This window comes from Aotus nancymaae, unplaced genomic scaffold (assembly GCF_030222135.1).
Source record: "Aotus nancymaae isolate 86718 unplaced genomic scaffold, 86718_ANA_hifiasm-v0.15.2.pri h1tg000002l, whole genome shotgun sequence".
NCBI lineage: Eukaryota > Metazoa > Chordata > Mammalia > Primates > Aotidae > Aotus > Aotus nancymaae.
In genome coordinates this window covers 27,944,272-27,949,973 of record NW_026988413.1, presented here as the reverse complement: position 1 = coordinate 27,949,973, position 5,702 = coordinate 27,944,272, and the positions used below count along the sequence as shown (strand labels likewise).

Genomic DNA, 5,702 nt, shown 5'->3' with positions numbered 1-5,702 from the left:
GAACCATCCATCTTTCCTACCCTTCCTGCCAAACTAGGGACTAAGCAGCCCAGAAGCCCAGTAACTGCCCCTGCCCTGCACACGCTACTGCTGGTATCATCTGCCCCCTCTTACGTCCTCGTCCAAACTGTATCTTCCTTTGCTATTTATACCTTCACCCTGTAATGGTTGGAACCAGGCCAGTCCCTTCTCCACTTACTATAATGGTTGGAACTAAATGTCACCAAGGTGACATCTACTTGGCTGAGAGGTGGAAGGGGTATGGGTCCCCTAGGCCCTAGTGAGGGGATGAGAGAGAAATCATCCTCTCCCTTCTTACATTGTGAAGCCAGTCCTCCCCTCAGAAGCCAGGGATGCTCCCCTCTCCCACGATGCCAACGCCTGTGTGTACTGTGTCTATTGTGTATGTGAGCCTCCTCACATGTGAGGGAATAATCACCTGGCACTTAAAAAACAAAAAACGCCATTTTAAAGAAAGAGAAATAGGTAATGTAATTTGCCCAAGGATACAGTTCTTAAATGAATGTTAGGATTTGAATCCAGATCAGTGTTGCTCCAAAAGCTGTTGAATCACGCAATCCCTATCATCTTGTGTGTTCATTTGCTTCTGAATTGTTAGTCAAGGAATTTTTGACTGCCAATACCATAATGAAAACAGTGTTACTGCACAGAGTTGATATCATTTTAGACAGAGAAACTTGATAGTTTAGTTACCTAATCAATTCATTCATTAAAAAAAAAGATTTAGTGCTGGGGTTGATGGCTCACAACTGTAATCCCAGCATTCTGGGAGGCCGAAGCAAGAGGATTGCCTGAGGCCAGGAGTTCAAGACCAGTCTGCCTGGGCAACAAAATGAGACCCCCACCTCTACAAAGAAATACAAAAAAATTAGTGAGGGTATGGTGGCGGATGCCTGTAATCCCAGCTACTTGGGAGGCTGAGGTCGAAGTATTGCTTTAGCCCAGGAGGTGGGGGTTGCTATGAGCAGAGATTGTGCCACTGCACTCCAGCCTGGGAAACAGAGTGAGAGACCATATCTCAAAACAAATTTTTTTGTGTGTATCAAAGGACACTATCAAGAAAGTGAAGTGATAGTCTACAACGGGGGGGGGGGGGTAATGTGCAAATCACATATCTAATAACTGATTAGTATCCAAAATATATAAAGAACTCTTACAGTTCAACAATGAAAAGACAACTCAGTTTTTTGGGTTTTGTGTGTGTGTGTGTTTTATTTTTTTGTTTTGAGATGGATTGTCACTCTGTTGCCCAGCCTGGAGTACAATGACACAATCTCAGCTCACTCCAACCTCCACCTCCTGGGTTCAAGTGCTTCTCAGGCCTCAGCCTCCTGCATTGCTGGGATTACAGGCACCCACAATTACACCCAGCTGATTCTTGTGTTTTTAGTAGAGATGGGGTTGCACCATGTTGGCCAGGCTGGTCTCAAACTCCTGACCGCAAGTGACCCACCCACCTCGGCCTCCCAAAGTGCTGGGATTACAGGCATGAGCCACTGTGCCCGACTAAAACTTATTTTTAAAAGTTCTTTGGGCTGGGTGCTCTCGAGGCTGAGGCAGGAGAATCGCTTGAACCCGGGAGGCAGAGGTTGCTGTGAGCCAAAATCGCGCCACTGCACTTTAGCCTAGGCAACAGAGCAAGACTCTCTAAAAAAAAAAAAAAGTTCTATGGTTAGGAATTATTAAAACACCACTTGGATATTTAGCTAACATCTGGGGGGAAAAAAAGATAGAGGTGATACCAAACCCAGAGTAGAGAGATTGGGAACACCATCTGGAGAAATTATGTCTACCCTGAGACCAGACTGACAGATAAATAGGAAGCAATTAGGCAAAGGGTTAAATAGTGTGGGCAGAAGCAACAATATGAAAGTCTACAGGCAAGGGAAAAAATTATGTTCTGAAGACTGAAACTAGCTGAAGCATGGAGTTGGCGTTGGGTAGGAGTAAGAAATGAAGCTAAACAGTGTTTTACCTATCTTTGTGACCTCCCACCATTACCTGATACATAGTGGGTGCTTAGCAAATGTCTTAAGGAACGTGTTTCTTAGTTCCTTAGTCTTAAAAAAAAAAACTGGTCTAGATTCAACATGAAATGGCTTGAGCTGGGAAGGTGGCAAGAACAGAAATAAGAAATGATTGTAATAATCGTGGTGAGGAGTCACTGTAGCCTGGAGTAAAGTGTTGGCAGTGGGCATGGAGATACAGAGGTACTTATGAACTTAGGGGGACGAATCTTGAAATGGGGATTATTTGAGCTGCAAGGTATGACGAGAGGGAAGAGAGCCTAGGCTTTTGAGATATGGAACCTAAAGGAAGAAATGGCTTTTATGGAAATAGGGAAGGATATGAGGATGAAGCTTTCAAGACCAGCCTGACCAACATGGTGAAACCCCGTCTCTACTAAAAATACAAAAATTAGCCAGGTGTGGTGGTGTGCACCTATAATTCCAGCTACTTAGAAGGCTGAAGCAGGAGAGTCACTTGAACCCAGGAGGTGGAGGTTGTGGTGAGCCAAGATCGCGGCACTGCGCTCCAGCCTGGGCAACAGAGCAAGATTCCGTTCTCCCCCAGTAAAAAAAAAAAAGCTTTGATCTGCCATGAGACCATGATTTGTGGTGAACTTCAAGATACAGTAATAAGCATAGGTTGTGGGCCTATAGAGGCCTCGTCAATTCTCTTCTCTCCCTTTGACACCCACCCCACATCATCCTCCAACCTCAGGGTAAAGTGAGCCACTGCACTTTGGGGAGAAGTTACAAAGGCAGTGTGGCACAGGCCAGTGGTTTTACTTCAATACCCATCCTTTTCTTTCCTAGAGTTCTTTGAAGAAATATTATTTTTTTCTTAAGCTAATTCAAATTAAGTTTCTGTCACTTCCACCAAAAATTCTGAAGTCAAACTTCATCAAAATCTTAGTCAGCTTGACCTACCATAACAAAATACCAGCTTGAAGAAGAGAAATTTATTTTCTCACAGTGTTGGAGGCTGGAAGTTCAAGATGAGGGTACCAGCCTGATCAGGTTCTACAGAGGGCCCTGTGTCTGGCTTGCAGATGACCACTTTGTTGCTCCTCTTCTTGTAAGGCCACAGTCCTCTTGGATTAGGGCTCTACCTTATGACCTCATTTGACCTTAATTAACTCCTAAAGACATTATGTCCGGATACAGTCACACTGGGGGCTAGGGTATCAACATATGAATTTTTGGGGGACACGACTCAGTCCATAGCGTCTGCCATCATGCCCACTGACCCTGGAGAGTTAGTAGAAGGCACTCATCCTTGTCCAGAAGAATCCAATAACATCAGTCTTCTTTGGCACACAGATTGTAGTAAAAGTTCAGGCAAAGCCATGCTGACTGCATCAGGGACAGAGATATGTTGATATGTTATGCTTCACCAAAAGACAATACCTTGATCCTTTTGTAGCTGACAAGCACAATAATGGGAATTTCACATGTATGTGTTAGACCTACCTCCCTCCAAACTTGTTGCCACATCTGCACATTACCTGCCTGATGTGAAAAAAAGAAAAGAAAGATTATTTTTTAAAAGACAATGCCTTTGAATTGGATTTCACAGCTCCCTGCCAGGAAAACAAGCAGTCACAATTTTCTCAGGTAGTAACGGGACGCTTATAGGATAAAAGGATGTGTGTATAAGAACGTTCATCTTAGAGTGGTTTCCCCTAATGAAAAAGTAGAAATATCCTCAATGTCCATCAATAGGCATTTTGATGTCCATCAATAACTTTAGGATATACGCATGCATTGGATAGTAGGCAGCCATTGAAAATCAAGCAGGAAGAACTCTCATTAATTTTTTTTTTTTTTTTTTGAGACAGAGTTTCGCTCTTGTTACCCAAGCTGGAGTGCAATGGCACGATCTCAGCTCACCGCAACCTCCGCCTCCTGGGTTCAGGCAATTCTCCTGCCTCAGCCTCCTGAGTAGCTGGGATTACAGGCACACGCCACCATGCCCAGCTAATTTTTTTTTGTATTTCTAGTAGAGACGGGGTTTCACCATGTTGACCAGGATGGTCTCGATCTCTTGACCTCGTGCTCCACCCGCCTTGGCCTCCCAAAGTGCTGGGATTACAGGCATGAGCCACCGCACCCGGCCCCAAACTCTCATTAATTTTGTTACATATAATAATGATATTATGGTTATATAGGAAAATGTCCTTACTTAGAGATACAGAAGGTCCCTGACTTATAATTTTTTGACTTTACAGTGGTGCAAAAGTGATATACATTCAGTACAGCTACTTGGGGGTGCTGAGGCAGGAGAATTACTTAAGCCCGGGAGGTTGAGGCTCCAGTAAGCCAAGATCACGCCACTCTGTCACTCCAGCCTGGGTAACAGAGTGAGACCCTGTCTCTAAAAGAAAGAAAAAAAGAAAGAAAAAATCACAAATCAAAAATGCACTTTTTTTTTTGAGACAGGGTCTCACTGTGTCACCCAGGCTGGAGTAAATGGGGGTGATCTCAGCTCACTACAGCCTTGACCTCCCAGACTCAAAGGATTCTCATGCCTCAGCCCCTCAAGTGGCTTGGACCACAGGCATGCACCATCACACCCGGCTAATTTCTTTTTACTTTTGGTAGAGATGAGATTTCACCATGTCACCCAGACTGGTCTGAAACTCCTGATCTCAAGCAATCCGCCCGCCTTGGCCTCCCAAAGTGCTGGGATTACAGGCGTGAGCCACTGCACCCAGTCTGCACTTTTCACTTACAATATCTTCAACATACTATGGATTTGCATATACTATAGTATTTAGGAGCAATGTGATATAATAAAGAATATATCAAGTCTTCATCCCCAGTTCCCGGCACAGTGCTCCAAATGCTCTTGGAATTTTCCAAGTGATGGCAATGCCTTCATTACAGTAATGAAGTGACTCTCTGCAGACCCCTAGATAACTTCAGGATGGGGTTTGGTGACTAGAAAGATTAACCATGTGTTTGGTAGGTTGGGACTCTGGGCTCATTGCAACCTCTGCCTCCCAGCCTCAGGTGATCCTCCCACCTCAGCCTCCCCAGTAATTGGAACCACAGGTGCAAACCACCACACCTGGCAAATTTCTCCATTGTTTTTTTGGAGAGATGGGATTTTGCCATGTTGCCCAGGCTGATCTCAAACTCCTGAGCTCAAATGATCCGCCCACCTTGGCCTCACAAAGTGCTAGGATTACAGGCATGAGCCACTGTGCCCAGCCATGTTTTATAATAAAACTTTAATCATGAGTATAATGTCTTCCTGAGTTCTGTGAGTTGTTCTAGCAAATTGTCAAGCATGTGGGAACTATAGGAACCCCTGAGTTTGCAGCCAGTTGGTCAAAAGTGCAAGGGCTTAGGGACCACCCAAAGTGAGGCTGTCATCTGAAGTGAGAGCATCTTGTAAAAGACTAAGACCTTAACCCTATGGAATCTAACACTAACTCTGGGCAAATAACATCAGAATTGGGTCAGGCATGGTGGCACATGCTTATAATCCCAGCACTTTGGGAGGCCAAGGCAGGCAGATCATTTGAGCTCAGGAGTTTGAGACCAGCCTGGGCAACATGGCAAAACCCCATCTTTCCAAAAAATATATATATTTATATACAAAAATTAACAAAGTGTGGTGGTACACACTTGTGGTCCCAACTACTGGGGAGGCTGAGGTGGGAGGATCAC

At 44.5% G+C, this 5,702-nt stretch overlaps 1 non-coding gene across 1 annotated transcript; it reads left to right on the top strand.

Annotated features, from left to right (window-relative positions):
- Nucleotides 1-3,438: 3,438 nt before the first annotated feature.
- LOC135274555 (small nucleolar RNA U13) lies at nucleotides 3,439-3,542 on the top strand. The gene has a single exon (XR_010342353.1). It is a non-coding gene; the product is annotated as a small nucleolar RNA U13 (small nucleolar RNA).
- The last annotated feature ends 2,160 nt before the right edge of the window (nucleotides 3,543-5,702 follow it).